The sequence below is a fragment of the Anser brachyrhynchus genome, assembly GCF_964034855.1.
Source record: "Anser brachyrhynchus genome assembly, chromosome: 25".
Classification (NCBI taxonomy): Eukaryota; Metazoa; Chordata; class Aves; order Anseriformes; family Anatidae; genus Anser; species Anser brachyrhynchus.
Genome location: NC_137718.1, coordinates 3,744,017 through 3,768,396, shown reverse-complemented (window position 1 = coordinate 3,768,396; position 24,380 = coordinate 3,744,017). Strand labels below are relative to the sequence as shown.

At 41.7% G+C, this 24,380-nt stretch overlaps 1 long non-coding RNA gene across 4 annotated transcripts in view; it reads left to right on the top strand.

The window, feature by feature from the left end:
• Window positions 1-1,459: 1,459 nt before the first annotated feature.
• Window positions 1,460-24,380, top strand: part of LOC308182839 — a 57,734-nt gene continuing 34,813 nt past the window's right edge. For all 4 annotated transcript variants that reach the window (XR_013942119.1, XR_013942120.1, XR_013942121.1 and 1 more), the window contains exon 1: window positions 1,460-23,729. This is a non-coding gene — a long non-coding RNA (uncharacterized lncRNA). The remainder of the gene's footprint in view (window positions 23,730-24,380) is intronic.

Sequence of the window (24,380 nt, the reverse complement as noted above, 5' to 3'; positions counted from 1 at the left end):
ATTCAGCAACACTTCATCCTCAGAGTTCATTTCATTTCAGTGGGCTTCCCTTCAAAGTGATGCACTTCCTCCACGCGTACATTTAAAATACCTACTGGCAGGCTAAACTCAAAGCAGATATATTGTCTAGGAGGGAATTACTGATTCCTTATTTGGCTTATGACCACTTGATCTCAAAAACTTTAACATAACCTGTAGAAGCTGAAGTGAAGATATTAATAAAACATCCCCTGCCAAAAAACAGAAAATGATTTTATCCTTTTTTTTTAATCAGCTTTTTTCCTTTTTTTTTTTTTCCCAAGTTCATCAATATTAAAAATATCCCTCACTCCATGATCTTATTTATGGCTTTTTCCCCCTAAAAGAGCCAACACAGATTTGAGAAATAAAAACAAACAGGAAAAGAAAAATCAATTACTCTCTTCGTTAGTATAGAAACCTGAACTTGGATGTGTTGGTCAGCTGAAGTTGTCAGGATGGTCAGAGGAATTGTCTGCTATTATCTGCCAAGTAAACACCATCACAAAGTGAAAACTGATGCCATAGCATTTTTTATAATGCAATAGGCATGGCCCTCACTTCTGAGTATTGGAGCCAAATGTTCTGCCATGGCCCTATACAATAGCAGTCTTTGACAATAGCTCAGTATTTAGTTTGTTATGAAATCCAGTCTATTTTGGGAGGGCCCTATTGTTCCCATTTTATATGTGCTGCAGACTTGTGCCTCAGAAAACACAGAACTAATTGCAGAAGTTGTCACTGTTACTGAAAAAGCTGAAGGTTTTGTACCACTGTGAGCGCAGAAGCCTCCTCCTCCTGCAGCGAGAGCCTTGGAGACAGCTTGGTCCTGCCCGAGTGCACAGGAGCTTGTCGATGCCTGGGGACAGGCTCAGCAGCGAGCTGCCAAGGAAAGCTGAAGTTCAGCTTGTCCCCTTGTTGGAATAACATCTAGAAGCACCGAAGTCTATCCTGGAAGCATCTCATCTCTGATGCGTCTTAGAGAATATCTCAGTTTAGTACCAGTCCCTGAAGGAGGATACAAATCAGTAAATGGAAATATCCGGCTCTTAAAACGCTTAATTATTTCCTGAAATAAGGTGTTTTTGTCCCCATAATGAAGCTGACTCATGTCTGCCATTAAATAGAAAGAGTTGCTCTACCTATTCCACTCCCTGGTGGCCTGATTCTGCTCTCCTTTCCCTTGCAAAAGGCAGCGTCATACTATAAAAGTTAATAGCGTGGTACAAACAGAAGCGAGAGGAATGCAAGCTGATTGTGCATTCTCCATCCCTCTTTCTCCTGTGCATGAGTTCACTTCTACTTTGATGTTTGATAACTTTAAAATTTAATAATTTCAGGTAAATCAGCGATCTAATGATGCATTCCGTTGTATGTAAAGCACTCGTTTGTGGCAGTCCTAGCCCTAGCCTGTATCAGAGAGAAAGAAAAGTAAGGAGGATTTCAGGGAAGGGTGGGCGGGTATGAGGAACAGAGAATTTCAGGAGGGAAAAAAGGTATTTCCCCTGCCTGCTTTTATTAGTAGGCAGTGGTGCCCAGTGATTGATGAAGGGGGCTGATTTAATGTTTCAGGCATTTGTTAGAACTCTGACTCATGCCAATGCACTGGGCTGGCCACTGCACTTCTGCTGTTTTGTGCCACTGAGACTGTAAAAAAGAGACATTAGTATTCAGTTCTAGAAGATCATCAGCAGAAGCTAGGGATTTATTTGGGCCCATAAAGATAGCTAAAAGAAAAGAAAAGCCTCACTGACTCCTTTCTTCAGCTCCCTTTTGATTTTGTTTTGTTTTTTAGATGTTTCTAAATAATGAATTTTATTTTATTTTTTTATTTATTTCCAAAATTCCCTGTATGCTTACAAAGATATCCGTTCCAAGACTGGGGACTCAGAGTCAGACTTGCAAGTTGACTGAGGCTGGCAGAAAGACTCAGCCTTTAGCATCAGGCCTTTTAAAGGCAGCCATGGCTCCACAGGAGCAAAACCTTCCATTATTTTAGGCCTGGCCTCAGTGCATTTGTTTCCGATTCCAGAAGTTCACAGTAGAGCCAGGAGCAGACTGAGTCCCAAGCCTTTCCTAGGCCACAGAAGCTGTGTTTGTGCATCCTCATGCAATCTTACTCAAGTTACTGTAAGTTTGAACAGTCAGCCTTTCTGTGCTGAGATCAATCCAAGTAAATTTAGAGCTATCGAACCTCATTAAATATGTATTGATGGTTGTTGTATGTATATTTTTTCCTTTTTCCCCATTTAAAATGATTACAAGTTTGTGCACTGAATGCAAATCAGCAAATGAGAGCTGATAATTTTGCAGACAGCTAGTGATGGTTCGCGACTTCCTAGTACCTGTTTCATCCTTCCATTTTAGAAGACAGAGTGAATGACAGGTAGCTCGGAAATGGTTCATCCTCATAGTGACAGACCCTCCTGAAGGACTGTGCCCTCCCCTGGAAGCACCCCATGAGCTTCAATGGAAATTAGGGACAGCTACCAAGGAGAGTGGAGGTGAGACATACAGAAATATTTGTTATAAAAATTTTATGGCTAAACTCAGAGCAAGTGAAAGGAGCTAGACTGACAGCTGATGAGAAGCGTGGTGTGTTTCCACATGGGAGATGCCATGGGGGCAGACGAATATGGGAGGAAACTTCCAGTGGCTCCTCTGCTTACGTCCAGCACTGACTGTTGGGAACGATGCATTTCAAGTCCCGTGTTTTCCTTTTTTATAGGCTCCAAGCATGCCTCCTGCTAAGTGGTTTCTGGGGTGGCAGTGGTTTGATGTGCATGTGTTGATATGCATGTGTTTACATGTGGTCCACCTTTGGTCTCTAGTAATGAAATTCATCTTTGAAAGAAGCTGTTAGTGCAAATTTCTCGGGCTCGCTGAGGGCCAGGTGCTTACCTGCTTAATCAGGGAAGTTCTGCTGGAGTAAAACTGAGCTCTGCTAGTCTGTGCTGGCTGAGGATCAAGCTTGGGGAAATATATGTATGTGTTTTATCTGTTTTGTACAATTGTACAAGAAATGGTTTGCCTTGGAAGCTCACCAGTCTTCCCATTCGAAATTTGAATGCCTTACACATGCCAAAGTATTTCTAGATGAGGACCATGCAGTCATCTTCCAGACAGCGTTCATATCCTCTATCGACCAGAATGGTGTAGCCCTGGTTATTTAAAATATAGCTGCCCTCAGCAGCATCAGAGCATTTTATATCCAGTATGAGTGCTCTACTCTGAAAATCTTTTGCCTTTCCTCTGCAGGCCCCCCAACACAGCATGTAAAACCCAAGAAAGCAGCCTGAAGGGCCCCCGCCTTATATCTAATCATGGGAACTATCACTTAGTATTGATATTGCCTTATTAAAGCAATTAGCCAAGCATTTCAGAAGCTTGTTAATGTTTCTAGAGTGACTTCTAATGAGGGATAATGATAACAAGCATGGAAGGTCTCTGGTGAACTTTAGATAATGATGTAAATCTGAGAAAGGTCAATGGTATTCGTGGATTCGATGATGGCCGTTCCATTTCCGTTCATTACCTAGTTCAGCTTTTATTTTCCCTTCCCAGGCCATTTACATCTGCAAGAACGTGTTCCTTATCCAATTCGGAGCCTACCACTTGTTTTCACAGATCGACTTAGTTACAAAGTAAATGATGCTGAGCCTCAGCACTCCTGATAATGAGCTGAAGTCTAGACAACAGCTAATCAATTAGCAGAAGGAAGGCAGATACAACAGGAGGCACCCTGACAAACAATGACAGTGTTTTGCATTTATATAGCACCTTTCCTCAGAAGATCCCAAAGCAGCACATCACAAGGAGCTCATTGCAGCTGTGGAAAGGATAATGCTAAGGAAAAGTGAGATCAAACAGAGATGTAGTCCTGTGGGGAAGCAAGAAATGGAGCTTGTTTGCCAGAACTGTGCTGGGAAGTTCAGGTATGATGGCAAGGTCTAGAGCTGTAGGAACTATTTATATTGGTATCAAAAAGGCATTTGTTGACATAGAAATATGATCAGATTATGTATGCCCTAGCCCTACTAATATATCCACGGTCACAACTTTCTAATTTATCCCTGGACAGGGCCCATGAGCCTATTCCCAGCCCACCAGTCAGTGCGATGCTAACTCTGCACAGCTGGAGGAGGCCTGGGTTCACACCGCACAGTGCTTCAAAGCATGTCTTCATGGGAGGCTTTGGCTAAAGGTTCCCTGCAAGCCCTCCAAGGTGGAAGATGTGGCAGGAAGGGTATTTCCAGCCCTACAGAAAGTCATTACAGGAGTCAGCACTGTACGTGGTTCTGATAGGGACATCGTTCTTGTAAAGAGCCACGGAAGTAGTTGGAGGTGTAAAGGAAGGCTCTCGCAGTGACAGACTGAAAGAGCTGTCTATTTAGGAAAAAGAATAGAGAGAGATGGCTTGATTACTCCATGCTGGCACTCTGCTGGTACACTCACAAGAAGGAAATGCTAGATACCAAAAGGCCATTTAATCTACCAGAGATAAGCACAAAAGCCTGTTACCAGGCCAGACAAATTCAAAATGGAAATGAAGCATGCTTATTTTTATTATTATTTTTAAACAAGGGTGGTCAGGTAGAGGAATAGCCTCTTTAGTAGGCCAGCAGGTTCCCTCCTGCAGTGGGTCAGGGACTTGAGGGCACCACTGGGCATTAACAGCCTCACCCAGCCTCTCCTGAGGCCTCCACCCATTGCCTCCATGGTTCCATTTAAGCTCACAGGTGGGCTCCCCGGTTCACCTGAGCTTTGCTGTGAGCAGGTTTCTTGCTGTTCCTGAGCTTTGGACTGGACCTGTCACCTCACCTCTACTAGATGACCATGGGACACCAGCCAAACCAGTAACTATTGCTAACCCCCTTCTTCTCACCCCTCTCAGGGCTGCCTCCTTGCTGGTGGGGCTGCCCTTACTCCTCCCCGTGCCTTAGTTTCCCCATCTGTGAGGCAGACCCTATTATCCTTGTTTTACTGACCTGACAGGAGCTGTTATCAGGATTAATAATTAACAGCGGGATTTTTAAATCTGGGCTCGCTTTACAGAGCTGGGAGAGTTGTTCCAGGCTTGTACAGAAATCAAAGGAGGCAGAATGGAATTGTAAATCATTTTCAGGAAACAGTGTTATGCCTTTGGTGGAAGGTAATATAGAAGGGAAACATATTAAACGGCATGCTTGCCATTCATGCACTCTTTACTAATATTTTGAGTCCGCAGATCACCTTTTGATTATTAGTGCAAATATTTGCTCTTTGTTTATTATTCTGCAACTATTTAAGATTGAAAAGGAAGGGAGCTAGAAATGGCTGGCAAGAGGGGCAGATGGGAATTATTAAATAAGTAAACAAAAGGGCAGTCATCACATTAATCACTCCAGTCCCTGCCCTGTAAAGATCCTTGTGCTGCTGAGCCCCTCTCCCTGAGCACGGAGTTGCTTGAGAAGGCTCGTGCCTCGCCGTGGTTGTCCTCTGGCAGGGGATCCTGAAGGACCAGGCTCCTTATCTGCACCTCACACTCCGTCATCTGCCCCTGGTTTTTAGACTGCAAGCTCTATGTGTTTGGATAGCCTGACACACAGTAGGCAATCTGATTCAGTTTCAGCATAAAGCGAGAGATAAAAAGTTGTTGGGAGAAATAATTAGTATTATTGTGTGTTCGAGCTGAGAGATGGCAAGCTATCAAGGCTTACTGCAGAAAATGGAAAAGTTCATGCACTTGAGAGAGAAAGCTTGAAAGGGAGATGCAGAAATTAAGTGACTTGCCCAAGGTTACATATTTGGTTAAGACCGGATAAACCACTTACTTGAGCCCTGCCCCTGGGCTACCATGCTCTTCCAGGTATATAATTTTCAGTGATAAGCTTCTTCCCCAGAAGCCTCCCACAGTCCTGCCTTGTTTTGAAATTTCTTTCTCAGCTTATTACTGAGAACTTGCCACAAACCGGGGTTTGAATATCTGCTCTGTATGCCCTTTACAACTTCTACATTTCAAAAGTTCTTATTTAAAAGAAAAAAAAAAGGAAAAAAAGCTTTGCCATAGAGCATCCCTTGTCTTCTCCCTAAGTTTCTCTCTGAAGAATGTGTGAAGAATAAGAGTTGCTTCATGGTTTGGATGAAATTATGTATCTTTATTAGGTTTCTGTTCTCAGGAAACAATTTATTAGACACAAGAATGTTATGTTATACTACCTCCTCCTTTTTGCCTGGGAATTTACAGTTCGCACACTGCACCAGCACATAAATCCAGTTTTATTTCTCAATTTATTCACCTGGAACTAAGTGGATTAAATCTTTTTTTAAAGGAGACCGGCACTGCATTTTCAAATAGAAGCACTGCAAATAATCACGATTGTTAAGCAGACAAATTAGAGGTGGCTGTGGACATGCAGTTGCTTTCTATGCAAACTTTTATGCTTGCTGAGTTTAAATGGTGATTTTTTTTTTTCCAGTGCAAAATTTACCTTTAATGACCCTCTTTCCCCTTAATAAACCAGGATTGATTAGAATTTGGCTTTAAAAGATGAAAGGACTCTGCAATTATCTACTTGTATATGCCCTTCAGTAAACTACCTTGTCTCCCCCTTTCTACCTCCCCTTCTTAAGAAGACTTTCCCAGGTCCCTCTTGGCTGCGGTTGAACGATGTTGGCTCATGTCCATGCTGCAACAAAGACCTGGCATTCCAGCTGTCTGCTTCTAATCTCCAGTGTCAGCTCTTGTTAATGTTTCAGCATGAAATCAGAGGGGGCAAAGCTGCATGGAATATTAAAACCATGATCAGAATTCCACTGAAATGCTGATAGTCTGCAAGCACCATTAGGAGGGCCGTCAAATCACTGTCTCGCATTAAATAAAAAGAAAAGATTTCTATCGCTGGGGCGCACGGGAAGTACAATCAGTGAATCACTGAACTAAATTAGCATTTTTTCAATTGGAGATCGAAGTTGATTTATTGTTCTACACAACATTAATGTAACTATGTGCTTGACCTGTTAAGGCAGCTAATTTTTCATTTAAATGGGTTCTTTCTGTATGCAAAAAGGTTGTAATCATATTTCAACTTTGCAAAGTGATCAGAAAAGTACTGGACTGTTTCAAAATTGTCTTAAGGAGTCCCCGTGTCGTCCCCCGCCACCCCCCCCCCTCTTCTGCTTAGTGGTCAAGGGCAAGCAGTTTAAGAAAAAAAAAAATCTGTCTCAAGTAATAAGCTTAATTGTCATTTGACTTGAGCTGTTTTACACCATTTTGGCCATGTAAAAAAACATTGGAGGGGGTGTTAATTTCACACCCCCAAACCCTGCAAAGGGATCTAAATATATAAGGAGGATCTGTCCCATTAATAATTTTTTTACTTTTATTTTTTAAAAAGGTGTGTGTGGTTTTTTTTCCTGCCACATAGTTTTATCCTTCCATGTATTTTTCACTGTCCTGTATAAAGCAGTTGCTGGATGTGATAACAGGCATGTCATATTTTCTATAGGTAATAAATAAATAAATAAAGCTCAGGCTTCACTGGCAGCAGACTGAACTAACGACTACAAAATGTAGCCCAAGACAAAATTCAGTGCAGAAATTCCTGCTGGTTTTAATAGACTTCACAAGGCCCTATACATGTAGGATATGAGTTGTAGTTTTCCAGTGAAGTTTGTTTTGCAAATGAGAATGGTAACTAACTGGAACTGAAGCTGCCTGTGAGAAAGTGTCGCTGAAATGTCTGAGGGGGGGAAAAAAATGCAACTGTCCAAGGTGAAGTCTCCTTTCCTGGTCTGAAAGGCTATTCCATTTTGCAAATGTAATTTATGGTTTGAAAATAGAGGAATGTTTTTTAAACGGCAGAAATCCAATCTGTGTGCAAAACCTGCTGAGGTAGTCCCTTTGTTCTTGGTTCAGGATGATGAGGAGGTGGAGATTTGAAATCCCCGATGCTGGCAGGATGGGAACCCCTTTTCCCACCCAGCTCCAGCATGTTTCCTGGTAAATGTGTCTACTTTAAACCTGGGCATTTCCAACTGTTGATGCCTCTCAGTCCAGCATCCCAATCTGGGAAAAGTTTTGTACAAATTGACATTCTCCAGATGACAATGTAGAGCACCCCAGTGCCTCCTCCCTAACAAAGTGAAGATAATATACATTTCCAATTAGTGGTACACATTCTAGTCATGTTCTCTTTTTACTCCCTAACTATCTTTGTTTTGCTAAAAAGCTGTTCGGTCATTAATGAAATCCTGCAGTTCTGCTAATCCTAGATACAATGCAGCTTTTCTCTAGCAAGCTATCCCTGACATAAAACTACAGTTACCCAAGCTCCCCACCACATTAAGATTCGTTGTCATTTGCTTTTCATTACATACCTGATGTAGCACAGTAGCAGTCAAATGTCCTTGGCAGGCAAAGCAAAGTATTTAATTGTATTAGTTTCCGCTTGCTCCGCCTTAGGAGCATTTTTTTTTTTTCCTTTGGAAGGAAAGAGGGAAAAAAAAAAAAAAAAAAAAGAAAATACTGTATCATGGAAACTTATACTTTCTGGTTGGACATAAATGTAATTATACTTAAATTCTCAAAGCAATCTTGCAACCCCCCCTCCAACAACACTGTATTGCCAGTGCCATATGAAATGCCTCTCCGTAGAGGCGAACAATGAGGCATTCATCAAAGGGAACTAGTGATTAGATGTTTTTCATTTTCAGAACTTTAAGAGATAAATAGGGGCCCTGTTCCTTTATTTGATGTACAGTACTGTTGGGATTCAATTAATCTCTTCTGATAAATACCAAATTTCTGCAATATTATTTTGGAAGAAAGAGTGTCACATAGAATGTTGACTTCAATTCCTCAGAACACGGGTGCTGGTTTTCAATAAAGAAATATATTAAAGAAGGCTTGGATGGCTAGAGAGCCTGGGACAGGACTGTGAAGCTGTACAGCTTTTCCACTCAACAGCCATGTGTTTCCCAATGTTTCCTTTCAAAAAAAGGGCATTGGGTAGAATAAGGAGCTAAACGTTAAAACGCTGGCTTGTGTTTTAGGAGGTCTGAATTCTTTCTCTGGTGTTGCTGTGGAGTCATGAAGTCTCTTGGTGTATGTGTGTCCCCTCCTGTTCAAGGCAGTTAATCATCTTTTTCTTCATCGAGATGTTGGGGATTGCTTTTGCCTCATTAGGATTTTTTTTTCTTTTGAAATGCTCAGGTATTACTGAGCCAAGCAGCACAGGGATAGGTTACAGACACCTTCAGTTACGACATTTCATTTCTACACTCTTCATTTGAATATGCAGAATTGCAACAAAAGGCAGCTATCTCTGGCTGGCTGCTTCATGGCCTATGAAAAATGACTTGCTGCTTTCAGCCCTGAAAGCACACTCAAGCTTGCGTGCCTGTGTTACAAAAGCTGTCTCTGCAATTGATAATAATTTACCCATCTATTCCCATTGACAATTTTATTAATAAGATCAATGACTGAACAGGCCTCAAACACTGAACATGCATCTTGTCGTTGCTGGAGCAAATGAGGGATATTGATGGAGCAGCGCAGTGCAGGTTTGTGTTGCTGCTGCAGCATGGCACGTTAGCGGTGGATGGAGAAAATAGGTTGGGTTTGATCAATAAGCCTGCTTTCCTGAGTACTGAATCTACTTATATAAATGGACCAGCTCAATTAAAAAAAAAATAATAAATTAGGTAACAATCAGGCCCAATTTGGACTTAATCTAAAGAAGGAAAAACTCTCCTCCTGGCAGTGAGGCTAAGGTGGTGGCAGCAAGGAAGTTTTGAATGCAATGTCGTGCCCATCAGAAAGGTGCCCAATGGGTGTCCCTGGGAATATGTCCCTTCTGCAACAAAGAGCCAAGCCCCCCTCTCACCTGGTGTAGCCCCCTGGGGTGATCTGTACAGCCAATCTCAGCACAACCCCAAGCTTGTAGCATCATGCACACCTTTTAATGAACCTGGCTTAAATTGCCACAGCCCCTTTTGGTTCCATTTGTGGGCTTTATCATGATTGAGTTTCACTGCTAGGATTTATAATCTGTCCTTTCTTGTAATTATTCTTCCCTAAAACTACTTTGTTTGTATGTTTTGCTATAAAATGAGCAGCCATTTATTTGGAATAGCACACACTGCATTGGTATGTTGGAAGACTTAACAAATGGCATTCATTAAGGGTCTGATCCTCCTTCCATTTACCTCCTTGGCAAATCTGCCACTGGTTTTACTAGAGCAGAATCAGATACTGATTAAATACAAATTTACCACTGAGGACAAGATAGGGATTTATAGTCAAATGCTGCAGCCAGTTTCCAGAGCACCATAGAAATATCAAGGGACGAGTGGCAGCTGTACCTATGAAATGAAAAACATTTTTGGCACAAATCTCCATCTTTTTATTTTAAGGATCCAGTGGTCCTTTGTAGTCTCCAGGATTGATGTTAGGCTTGTTGAGGTCGGTAGGAATCTTTCAAACAATTTCAAGGGCTTTGGATCAAGTGTAAAGCCAAACTACTCATAAAAAGTCATGGACTACACATAGATTTGGGAAGGGACAAGGAGGTCATTCGGTTAAAAAAGTGGATTTTCTGAATTTCTGCTGGTTTTATCAGGTGCTTTCTGAATACAGCTCAGCTTGTATTATCTGCAAGATTTTATGTCACTGCAGAATCTCAAGCTGCACCGATAACAGGATCTCACAATGTATTCTTAACACAAAACATGTAGAGAGTTTTGGAAGGTTTAGTCTCTGGATTAACTGAGTGGAAAATGTCTTTCATTGTAGCTACAGATGGCCTTCAACACAGGGGAGGACTCTGGAGGAAAAAGAAAAAAAAAAGAGAACCTGTTTGTCTCTGCAAGTTCATTAGGTTTTTCAAAACTGAACAGTGACAAAATGAGAGAAGGGAAGGAGAAATATTGTTGTTATTATATTCTCTCATTTCTTTACATCTTCTGTTTTCCCAAATAGAAAACCTTAAATGCATTTCCTATTATAAAATGATAAATATAGAAAAAAAAAATCAAACCCTTTGCAATGCTATAGAAACTAAGACTTGAAGGAAATCTAGCAAGCCACCTTGCAAAGAACATGAAAATGTTATAATCCTAAGCCTGAACTTCGAGCACTTGAAAGCAGCAATTTGATGATATTTGATTTCTGATCTGTTTTGGTTTTCTCCATGAGGTTTTTCCCCTGAGGAGTCTGAAGCCTGATGTACTGTAGTGAGATTGCTGAATATCTGGTGTCACGGGAATTCATGCTCCACTATGACAAGCCATACTTCATTCTGACTATCATCAAAATGAAAATAGCAACCTCTTTTCTGACTGCATTGCTAACCCAATGGAGGCTGGAGAGAGAGGTGGGTAGGCGGAACGAAGGAAGACATAGCGGTGATAATGTCGCTTATTTGGGAACAAGATATCTTCCTGTATAAGCCTAAGTTATCAAATTAAAGCCTAGTGTCATTATCAAGAAACTCAATTCTCTGTACAGTACAATTGCCAGTCTGGGCCAAATTTATCCTTGATAGAAAGCCATCTGTGCTATAAGACCATCCAGGCTGAAGTGGATTTCTTGATACTGCTGGGATCATCACTACCACCAGTGACTAAGATACCTGCATGTAAATACCATTCTTGGGTCTTGAGAATGATATTACTGAGATATCTGTGGTGATTTTCATTTCATCTCTCCAGACCTTGCAGTAAAAGTGTCGTACCTCCATCATAGAATATGTACCAGTGAGAAGACAGCTTTGCTTTGCAGGAAAATGAAAAGCTAGACCAGCCAGCAATTGCAACAGAAATCTGTAGCCTGTGTTTGTAGCACATTAATAACATGACTACTGACCTTTCTGAAGACAAGAAATGTGTAGAATTGATTGTCCTGCCCAGGAGTTGTGCGGAACTATAGATCAGATATTTTCAGACCAATTTTTGTCGTGGCCACATCTTTGGCCAGTGCAACTCAGTGTGGGGGTAGTTAGTCCAGTTAAATCCGAATATAGCTGAGTAACTAGAACTGAGCCTCAGTATGGCTGCCAAAGGTGCAGCTGCTGGTGACTGCTTGAACTTGTATATTAAAAAGTTTCTCCTAAAGGAAAGAAAAAAGAAGAAATAATAAAAGGTAAAACATGATGTTATTTTTAAAGCTGTAGAATCTCACTTTTCTAGAATATATATATATATACTATATATATTTTTTCATATATACCCACTATGACTTTTCATTATTATCTGAGAGGATGGTAATTCACGTCCCCAGAAGTTTTAAATATTATGGTAATGTCATATTTAATCAGGGAATAAAAATCCCAGAGTCTGGTGTCCTCCCGTATGGAGAATGAAGACCAAGGGCAGCTCTGTGGTCTTCTGCTGTGAAAACCCAGAGGTCCCAGACCCAAGACAACCTCCTGGGTTACTCTGCTGGTGGGTTTCTCCAGCCTGGAGGCCCAAGCTGTTCGCAGCTCTCCAGAGCTGTACTTGGAAATCTGAGAAGGTTCCCTGGGCTATGTCACATCTGCAAAAAAAACAAACCCTCCCTGGAAAAACACTTTTTGCAAGCCAGAAGTTTTTGCAAATATATGATTTTCTTGACAATTGCTATCTTCCTTAGTAAAAACCCACCTCCCCCATGACTTATTGCTCCCTGAAGAGGAACAGGACACAGAAAGGCTATGTGATTTGCTGCAGGCCAAGGAAGAGATAGCGCACGTGTAAGACTTCTGATTTCTTTCATTCACAGCTGCAGCAACGTCCTTTTATAAATTGCAAGGTAGCGACAGTTCCTCCAGCCCTCTGCCAGACCTGTCTGTTTGTGGGCCTGAAAGCTACTGCAAAGACCTCGCTTTACTTGAGAACCTGGCTAGATGATAAGGTCACTGTGGGATGGGGTTTTCTTTACATTAGTCATTAGATAGCGCCAGTCCCTGTCACTTGCTCTAAATTTCCCTTCAAAGATTGCTTTATCAACCCAGTAGTATAAAATCCTATTGCAACAGGGTGCTGGTTTTAGTCCCAAACAGATTACTTTAGGTAGCAAACAATGGGTCCCAATAGCAGTTAGTTGGCAAGGTGGGTTTCCTGGATGAGAGTGGGTAATTATTTGGTACCCAGGCGTGGGGTGGATGGTCTGCTTCCTGCCTATGTCCAGGCATAATATCCAGAATCCATTAGAGCGTTGCCTAATCATCTTAACCTGTCAGATCCAAACCGCCCTCTTTTAAGAGCCAATTTGTTTTCCTGCCAGATCGATGTTCTTATCTGTAATTGCACAGGCCATGAGTGGAACCCAATAACCGGTTAATATTCAATTCCATTGCATGGCAGAGTGGGAAGCAGGGAAATGTCTTAATTTAAACATTTATTGTACAACTGTGAAAATGTTCTAAGTTAAATTAATTGAAGCTCAGGGAGAATAACTTATAAATCACCTTGTCTGGCTTGCATAAAATGATATAGGGATATGCCAAAGTCTTATCATGGTGCTCCTTAGAGCTGAAGAAAGCTTTAACTCTAAGGTTACTGCTGCTATTCTGGCTCCCGGATGGTAGAAACCTGACTTGTACAGGTTATGTGATAACAGGAGGGCTGATCTAATTAAAAAGAATCTGCAAATTTTTACTGATATTTTGCACTTCTCCAACATTTCCCTGCAATGGATCGTGCTAGACAATTTGAATGTAGCGTTAATACTGTCAGCCATTCATCTCTTATACTTCAACAGCACTTTAAAGAGGGGTAATAATCCCGTCAGACTGTGCTTTTCACAGTACAAATATCACCAGAAAATGGAAAAACAGCTCCAGTGACGTTAGCAGAATAGGATATAAACAATACTGGCTAAAATACAAGATGGAAATTAGACAGGCTAATGGGGAATTTGAAGAGCACATAAAGACGCAAACAACTTGCAGAGAATTTATTGATTTGCTAGAAACAGTGGGACTGCAAAGGAAATACTTGTTAGACTTGGGGAAGGTTAAGAAAACACTGAAGGAAAATAACAATATTGCAGACAAATAAAAGTCAGACCTACCTATTAACTCTTATGACAGGGGATAGTAGTGGAAGACGCAGTGCAATGACAGAAGGGAGCACTGAGGTGAGGATGGAGGTTGAGGTTTGCTTTTGTGCAACATTCAGCAGCATGGAGGCCTGGTTTATGGCTGCGATCTGCTGCTGTAAGACAAACAGTAAAAGAACAACAAGTTACAAGGACCAAAAAGCACATACCTGCGACGAGAAAAATGTGACCGAGCTATTGAAAAAAGTGATAATCCTGCTCAAATCAGCTACTCTATGGGAAGCCTGCAAAGGCTGCCTCTTTGGAAATGTTCATCCTGCATATTGCAAATCAGCAAGGCTTAATTAAGCGCTGGGCAGGCTGAATGAAGAGATTATTTAAAATAGAAATCTGTAACAACTACTTGATATGATACAGATGAACCAATGCAGCTTCTGTAAAGGAAATTCACATCTCTATAATAGACTCTTGGGAACAGGTCAACAAACTAGTGAATAAGGGAGAGCTGGTTGACATAATTCATATAGACATGCAGAAAGGCTTTGGACAAAGTCCCTAACAAGAGGCTACCGAGGAAACTAAGGACCCAAGGGCTGACTGGTAAAGCACTGTCGTGGATTAGGCATGAGTAAAAAGACCCCCCCAACACAGATCCCGAGAAGGGCAGAAAACAGCCCATTTTTAATGTGGAATAAAAAAAAAAAAAAAAAAAAAAGAGTACTGTGCCTGGGGTTTTGGAGTTGCTTAAATATATATGCTGATGAGTTGGCAAAGAGGTGAGAAGTAGGGCAGGAAAATGCAGAGATGATTCAAGTTGATTTGGGAGAAGCTGAAGGTTTTTAGTGGAACCTTACATGGAAAAATGGAAACGTGAGGGGCAGGGTGGAAATTCCTGGCTGACAACACCAAGGGACTCTTCAAAAGCATATTTGGACAGCCCATATCTATCTAAGTTATCACTGAAGGAAAAAAAAACAAAGGTCTGTAACTGAACGGTTCAATGGTATCACTGTTCAGTCCACAGCAGTGGCTAAGAAAAACACCAGTGAAGCGGTAGAAAAAACCCTACTGGTATGGAACATGATATTGAAAATATAAAGATATTATATCAGTGTCCCATGGCATTGGTCACTCCTACACAAGTAGGATACAGAATAAATAGAAACAGCTGGGAGACGGACAACAGGAATAATTAGGGGCCTGCAAAAGTTCTCAATAGAATAATTTCTTGAAAGAGATTGTTCAGAGAACATAGAAGTAAATAATAAAAGAACAGAGAAGGTGAATTGCAGTACATTCAGAACGGTCAAAAAGAACTGGGTTTTGTACAGTTTACAAAAACCTGTGGAGTTCTTTGTCTCTTGACATGGCTGAGGCCAGGAATCTGGTGGGATTGAAAAATTCATTGAACATTTGTACAGTGAATGGAAACATCTGCAGTAAAATGGGTGGGATGCTATTCTTAGCAAAGAACCGGCACCAAGCCTCCTACTTCGGGGCATAGTTTAAATAGCGACTGAGGAAAGGATCAGGAAGAAACTTCCTCATTAAGGTTTTCCATTGTGATCTGGGAGGAGATATGTGCTTTCTTCTGAAAAATTTGGTTATCAGTGCCAAATCATTGTAATAGGTTAGCCATTGGTCTAAATAAATATGTCAATAATGTAGGTTTTGTTATAGCATATTGTCAATTAGTCCAAATTTTTGTGAAAGGAAGTATGGTTTAAGTGTGAATTGAAATTTCTCCTGCTTGTGTTATGGCATCATCAATGCACATCTGTACACAACTGCTTAAGGCGGTGAATAAACAACTTTATAACACAATTAAAATTTATTGCACAGGTATATTTAAGTGCTAGCAATAAATGACAGGCTGAGGGAAATCATCTGCGGTTATTCTTAATGGGGGGGGATGAGACTCTTGCAGAATCCTCAAATTATTTGCCCAGTTGGGAGAGTACTGAAAATAACAACGAATTTTGATTGATGATTTTTTTCTGAATGAGGCAAATGAGCAGCATGTGCTGCATTTGAGAAGATGCTCATCCTCAGTTGAGGTGGAAAAGGACGAGTGAGCCTGGGAGTGCTGGGGGACAGTGCCGGGGTCCCATTGCAGGGGCTGGGGGCCACCAGCTCTGCCCCCCCCAGCCAACTCCCCAGAGGCCACACAAAAATGTCAAAGAAACCGGGGGAGTCCATAATTCGAGACAAAAATTCACTCCTAGGAAAGAAAAGAAACCAGAACAAAACAGCGCAGCCCCAAACTAGGATTTTAGGATGGGCTGAAATTTTGTGACACAGGCTTTAAATTTGACAGCTTCTTGTGGTGCGATTTACTTTGAAGTTTTCAATGTAAACATGGTACTCAGGTAGGGTTTTTATGGGCAAATTTGGAAACTTTTCTGCAAATTACTGCTGCAGAACGAGCCACTCCAATGGTTCTGTCCACCTCTCCCTGCTGCAAAACTGTTACTAACTCCCTGAAAATGTACATGTAGGAGAGCAGAGTCAGATCTCTAAATTAAAAAGCGGAAGCAAAGCATAAAAAATATCCTGTTATACAGAAAATGCATCAGACAAAAATACTTTTCCCCTATTCTTCAATGCAAGTAAAAAAGGATTGGGATAATATATATATGCACACGCACACACAGCTGCACAGGGATTTCTTTTTCTGTTCTGAAATCCAGATCAGTGTAACAGGAAAATAAAACGCTGAGCCACCACGCAAACCTCTCGCCTTTCTTTTCTGTGCCCACTCTTACAGAGAGCAGCGTTTCATTTCCTACTGTTGAGGCAGCAGCAACTAAAGCGAATGTTCATATGTGTGGTGAGGCATTTGTCCCTGGAAAAATAACATCTCCCCTTCTATTAACGTTTTAATTAATCCCTTTTAGTTATGAAATGTAACTTTACATTACATAAAAAAAAATTACATGCAGTCTCTTAATCTGCTAATCCTTTCTCCAGACAAGCTGGTTCTTTTTAAATCAACTGCCATTTTATCAACCCAATGGAGCAGAGATCCGGACTCAACTCTATTCAACAATACATTCTTTTCATGAGAGACTGGCCTAGCTAATATGACACCACAAAGGGCTTGAGGAATTCCAAATACCCAGCTCTTTGGATTAAAAGCATAATAATCCCATGCAGTTTTTTGTTCAGAATTGATAGAATGGTTGTATAGTGAGTCACACTTGTTTGAACTTATCAAAGTAACAATATATCAAGCATTTCGTAGGATGATATTTTATTTTCTCAGGTTGATTCAACTTCTTTCAAGTTTTTTGTTTTTTTTTTGTTTTTTTTTTTTTTTAACTGTGTATTTATAACTGCCAAATGCCCCTGCAGTTAAACAATTAAAGCATATAATTAAGCACAGACAATCTGATAGCTTTTGTTTTATGACTAGATTTCTATACAGTTTTTATATAGACATAAGCATTGTTTTTACGAAAACAGTAACAGTGGCACGGCACGCAGCGTGTACTAGTGGAAAAGTGATTTATACCACTGTGACTCCTTCCCCTGCCCATAGGCATGCCTTTACTCCATTTCCAGGCCATATAGCGTAGCCAAAGCAGGACAGCTTTTGTGTGTCAACAAGTCCTTTGGGAGACGGAAAACAAGGCTGTTGGAGTTAGCGGCCCCGTAGCCTTAATGAAATAATGCGTGGGCTGAAGGTGCTGGGCAGGAGGAGCCTTGCGGGGCTGCTGCTGCCTGCCCCCAATGGGGCCTGATTCTGCCAGCACTCCCTCCTGCTTCACGTGGGGTTAAGCGAGAGGTGACGAAGGCCCAACGTTTTCTTAGAGTTTTATAAGCTTATTAAAAAAGCTATCAGTTGCAGTTACAAAACAGCCTCTTAAAAGCGAGCGGAGACATTCATTACCATATTGCAGCTCTCATCGGAGGAATTGGTGGTTTTATTACTAAGCAGTTACTGCGTTTTCTGCCAGCGTCGATAGGACTCTGAGCAAATTTCATGCCTGGGAGCTAGGAGTTAATGGGCTGGAGCGCTGTGTAAGGACCTGCACTTCAGCTCGCCTGGGAATAGCACATCACAACTGGAAATATTTGGTGGGCTCCAAGTGTGCAGCCGTGCCAGGGGACTCCTGGGCTGTAGGCATCTCTGCAGGCTTCTGGGGGAGCCCTGTGCTTGAAGGAGAGGAGAAAGGAGAGGGTCTTCCCTTGACCCTGAGCAGCACAGAACACGCTGAGGTAGCTTTTCACTCCTGCTAACAGCCAGGTACATGAATGGGGATCTCTGCTTCAACATCGTCCCAAAGTAGAGCGTCTTATTCTTGTCATGGGAAGCTGCAATTCCCTATAATGAATAAAAATATAGAGAACTCGTCTGGCCAGTGGGACTGAGCTGGCAAAGAGCCGACTCGAGCAGGGTACAACCACCCCGATTGCCTCTGGGGATGCTCCTTCGCTCGCTGGCCTGCCTGAATCTAACTCAGGGCTGCAGAACCCTCCTGAGCTGCTGCCATCCCATCCACGCACGGCTCGAGGAGCAGAAATTGCTTGTGGCCAGACTGGTGAGTCCTCAGTCGTGTCCCCGCAGAGAACACAGAACTTCCTTTATTTTATTTATGTTTTTGTTTTCATTGTCATAACTCTTCCCCTGAGTTCCCACCCCTCCTACTCCATATGGCATCTCACAAGGGAACAATAGGGAGCTCTTCAGGGGTTGGTGCTATAACTCTTCAGAAGCAAAGTATTCTCGAAGGAGCTGGTTGAATTTTTCATCCCAATTATTTCAATATTTCTACCGAATTTCAAAACTAAACACATTCACAGAAGAATTGGCAGTGTTCGAGTGAATATTTTTCATTTTTACTTTCGACCAACTGTGGAGCTAATCAGAACATTTTGAAATTTGACTCTCTTGCCAATGCCTGCTCTAAAGCAGGGAAATTTGGCAGTGTGGCGGCAGAAATGTTTGCTAATTTCCCTGTTTCTTCTCTTTTCATTCCGGGGCCCGACCCCAAAGCCAGTAAGCCACCTCCCCAGGCTAGCAGAATAAAAGTGTTAATGAGGAAGCAAATACAGTTCAAAACTTCAATTCTTACAGACATGGAAAGAAAGCAAGAACAGCCACAATTTTGGGGCCAGATTAGTCCGCCTTTCTTTTGCCAAGTTAATATTGTTTGCATGCCTCCTCGGAGCAGGGCTAGGTCCTTCCATACTCCGCCAGTGCCCCTTTAAACAAACACCTCGTAACACTGCCGCTATAAATAGCACCGAGGTGGAAATGGCTGGATGTGTTTCTATGCCCTCCTTTGTGTTCACATTTTTCAAACATATGAACCTTCTCCCCTTTTTCCCCCCACTCCTCCACAATGTGTGGTTATATATAGAATATTTATAATAGTCCTATTTCTAAGCAATTTTCACCACTGCCACACAGCAGGAAGAAATTGAGAAATTGCTGGGTATTTATTTATTTCTCCGTTGAAATATGCACTTAATCCTGCACAGTGTGGCAAGACATGCTATATATACATGGTATGTATTGAAACACATCCATTATATATAGAGATAGAGAGATGCGTGTTTGTGTGTGTGTTTTAAATGCAGACCATATTGATTGCAATGTGGAACTGATAAAGATGGGAGATATTCTTATCTCTGCAGGAAATAAAGTGTTTTGGGTAATATTTATGGGCAAGATGGTGACCAGCTTATGCACCCCATCTCTCTCAGAGCTGCTTCTTTGAGCTGGTGAGGTACACGGGGCTAACTGCTCGCTGGTGGGAAGGAAGATTCCCCCCTTCCCAAAATCACTGCAGACGACTCAAAACCGGAGTATATAGGGGAATTATTGGTATACACTTGCCCTGATCTTCTGGCTTTCCTCACACATCTGCTGTTGGCAACTATTAATGGGATATTAGGCTTAATGGCTAATTGCATTGTAGCCCCATTAATGCTTCCAGCGCATCCCAGGAGAGGGGAAGAGGTTTAAGAGGATCACAGCTCACACCAGCCTGACCCCACAGCCCAGCTTTAATGGGGCATCTGCACCTTTTGAACCATTGTAGGGCATTGGGCAGCCCTGGATTATGCTGTGTGGCATACCTGGGTTTGATATGGTGTTCTTGGAGGATGTCACTCATGTGAAAAGGAAATAGAAGTTGTATCATTGTGCAGTGCAAAGGGGTGCTTACTTAAGTTTTGCTTCTCATTTGGAAAAAAAAAAAAAAAGGAATTCAAAAAAAGAAAAGAGAATTCAGATGTTTCCATTTTGGAAATCAAGCCCAGTGAGATAGAGGAAGGCGAGGGGAGGGGAAAGGGGAAGAGCAAAGTCTTAGCTGGTATTTAAAGCAGTCCTGGGTACTGAGCTTATCCTAGGCCCCCTGTGCTGCAGTGTTTCAGCCAAATGCTGTGCTTGCTTGGGGGCTGCCCATAAAATCAGCTGTGCTGTGCTCAGCCCAAGGCCCTTCTCCACCAGCTTCCAGCCTCTAGCAGGAGCCAGTAACTGATGGTCAGAATTAAAGACCAAGGCCAGCAACGCCTTTGTGTATTTCAAGGCCATGCTGTTAGCTTCTGGCAATCTGTAGCTTTTGGTTTTGTGCTTAGTAGCTCAGGTGAACTTCTATTTATTTGCCTAAATACATATAAGATCCCTTTTTGTCAACAGACTGGAGTGTCCTGGGGCAATGAGTTCCACAAATCGTGTGCTGTGTGAGAAGCAGATGGGGCTTTTGGAAGTTTTTCTAATTCAAAGGGGAAATTCTTTAGGGCTGGGACTTCCCTGCTACACAGAAGACATGAAATATGTAATAGAATAGTAGCAGTTTTGAGCTATTTGTCTTGATTGCCTTTGACAAGTCCTGTCTATCAGCTTAGGGGAATGAAAAAGAGCACGCATCTATCTCAGCCCTTTTTTTCATCGGTATCAGGCAACATCTTAGGGAAAGCACTATTATTTGAAAGGATTAGACCCCAAAGAATGTGCATGGGACATGAGAAGTATTGAAGCACAGTGGGTGATACCAGCAGCATCTGTGATCTAAGCAGCCTTCAGAAAGGCAAGGAAGAATGTGTGGCTTTTGCAATGGGTTCCCTGGAATGTCAGATGAACATGTGGGTGCCACCGGGTGCTGCCGAGAATGCGAAGCTGTCTAGGTGGGCGCCAAGATATGCACTAAACAATATGAAACATGCCATGGGAAGTCACTGCGACAAAGGAGAGGGCTGGGGGCGGGGAGCAGGGTGCTGGAATTAAAACATAGATTAAGCTCCCAGTATGTTTTGCTCTCACTTCTGAAGTATCTGTCTCATGCTGTTCTCCTCTTAATCTGTCAGTTACAGTTAATAGCTGATCAGAGCAGTACTTTAATGAGTCAGCCAGATTGTTTGCATAAACAGTTGCTAGGCTGATGCAACCAGCAGCAGTTTGATGCTGAATGTGCCCTGCATGGCTTACACCTGCACTCACCCCTGATCCCCCACCCTCTGGCTTGTTCTCCACCAGAAGAGCACCTGAACATGGTTGAGTGGTAGCTTGGTTTAAAAAATGTATTTACAGAAGCGCAGCATCCTTTCCCCTACCGGTTTCCTCCTCTCCCAGCCCTGAGACCAGATTTGGTGGTGAGCACACTCCAGGATGTGACTTCAGGTGTAATAATTCACAACTAGAGCTTTGCCTGAGTACTGCCTTTTGCAGCTGGGTGTGAATTATTAAGTTCTGTTTCTCACCTCGGAGTGCCTTTATCAAGATTATAATAATAAAAGCAGTACAAGAAGAGCTAAGTGTGGAGCGCAACTTGGGAGATTAAATTCAAATGCTTTTCAGTGCGCTCCGATATATTTACAACTTAAATACTTTGCTTTGAAGTGATTTCAGGCATTTTGTATTGAGGTAATAATTCTGTCTGGAAAACAAATGTTTGCAGTCTCATTAATTACTATTGTGAGAGATTCAAGCAACCCAAGGCTTAGAGCTGTACAGGTTCTGATCCAAATTTGACTCCTTTGGCCTCATCTCAGCACTATTAATAATGACTTTCCATTTACTCAGTGCCTTTCTCTGTGACATTCTGAAAGCCCTTGATAAAAATTAATTAACCCATAATGCAAATCTGTCAAAGCTGGAAAAAGAGCCCCCTGACTCTTAAAAGTCATTGCTTTGCATGAATATCCGAGCAGAATGACTCCCAGGACGTAACTTCTGATGATGCTACCATGCTTGAAAATGTACCTTTAAAAACTCTTTTTACGTAATGCTGTGTGGGCAAAGTGAGCATTCAACATTATTTTCTTCCACAGATGGGGAAAACAGTCACCAAGTGACTAAACAATTTGTTCATTGTCACACAGGAGAAGAACGCAGTGTTCTTAATTCAAGCCATGTACCTTTCTTGTTCGCTTCCTGCGTACTCACCATCATATGGAAAACCTAGAGGTTTAGATTCCTGTATTTTGCCAAGGGTATAAGAGTAAAGATCTGGACCCCTTTTGAAAGCTCGTGGTCTCATGCATAGTTCTGTGCCATGGAGTTGTACTTTGGCCAAATTTAAATTCTCCAAATTCATTTTTATTTTCCTAAAATTGTGCTTATATTGCAAACTAGGTATTCCTTCCTGCTAGACTCAAGTTAACCTTCAATATTGTGGATTTTAAAAGGCTATAGTATTCCATCACTGAAACTTTTGTTCTGCAAAAGGAAAGATTACCCTTTTAAATCACAGAAAGATTTATAGGTGCTCCAGGGGAGCTGGAGCTACAGAAATGTCATCAAGTTATGGTGCAAATGAATAGAGAGGGTTTCTTGCAGCTGCTTTTTGGATGCTCAGACATTGCTGAAGCACACCTGAAGAGTCAAAACCTGGCCAGGTCACTGCATGTGGTGGGCTGCCTGAGCACATCAGCACCAAGAAATTGGCACCATTTCCATAGGAAAGGGACAGGGATTTACTTGTACCGTGGTGTACGCTGTGATCGTTGCCATATGCAAGTTACTTTCAGAAAAAGATGCATAAAGATTATAGTACAATGAACCTATAAAAATGTATTATTTGCATGTTGGCTTTTAAATTGAAAATCACTTACACACCAGTCAATGGTATTTTAATGTTATTTGAATTCATGTTCCTTTTGTATTCTTGATCCTGTGTGTTATTCAGCATGCAATGTTTGGATTTTGCGTGGCTGAAATATTTCTAAAATTTCTCTCTGTTATGCTGCTTCTCTTCTCAGTTTCTCATCCCACAGGCCTATTTTTTAGAGGTGCAATGGATTTAAAATGGCATGTAAAGTACCGAAGATATTTCATCTTCTACAGTCAACAGGTGCTAGGTGAGTTTGGATGTGGTGATGTATTAAGGAAGAAAAAAAAAAAAAAAGAAAATTTCTTAAATGAAAAAAGAAAGTCCTATTGTCTTTCTCCTTTGGCCACTATATTTTTGCTGAAAAAAAATGGAAATGAACCCTTTTGATTAGAATTGCTCCACATTAGTCAATAACATTATCTTTCCAATTGGAGAACACATTTTATTTTTTGGAGAAAAGCATTTATTGGGTGATAGGTGGCATCTGCTTCCCTGGCTGCCTTCATGGAGGCCAGCTGGGGCTCGTGGGGGCAGGTGTGCTGCTCCCCCGTGGAGCAAGCCAGGGCAGCCTGGCTCCTGCCGAGGTGAAGCAAATGGCCACATTGAGAGCTCGCCCTCCCTGCGCCAAGGTAAGCCATCTGGGCTTCTTCCACACTGATTTCCATGGTGTGCTTATAACATGTGTTTAAGTGAATTTCCTGAAAGTTGATTTTTATAAGCAGACTTTTGCATTTCTGTGACTTCAGGGGTTTAATTGAGGTTCCTTGGTCTTAATTTTCAGAGGACTGGCCTGCTTATTTCCAAACAGCTTAGAGGGAGATGGAGGTGCTTGGGAACTTTATGATTCAAATCAGTTGTTAACTATTTATTTTTTTGAAGTCTGAGTTTCTCCAGCACCTCTTTGGTTGATCAGGTTTATTGCGGTAGTCCTGAGAGAGATGCTTGGAAAAGGTTTTGTTTTGTGCCATGTGGACGGAAAGTGGAAGTCTTCCTCTTGCTGTTTCCAGGTTTTTCTCTTTTTCAGTCAAAGTGAAGCTGTTCCATGTTCTGGGTCCTTCCTTTTGTCCTTGTGTTATAAGCCCCTTGTTGTACGTTATTTTTCTTTTAACGCTTGTTTGAAATAGAGGTAGTTTAGTGTTAGAGGAGTGTAGAAGCCTGATTTCCAGCACCATTTCTGTGTGGATTTGCTAATGTTGAGTTAAGAGTGAACTTATTTTTCTCGGTGGAGACATTCACGGGGTTGCTTGCCTTTATCTGCTCTGTATTTTTTTGAAATTTGC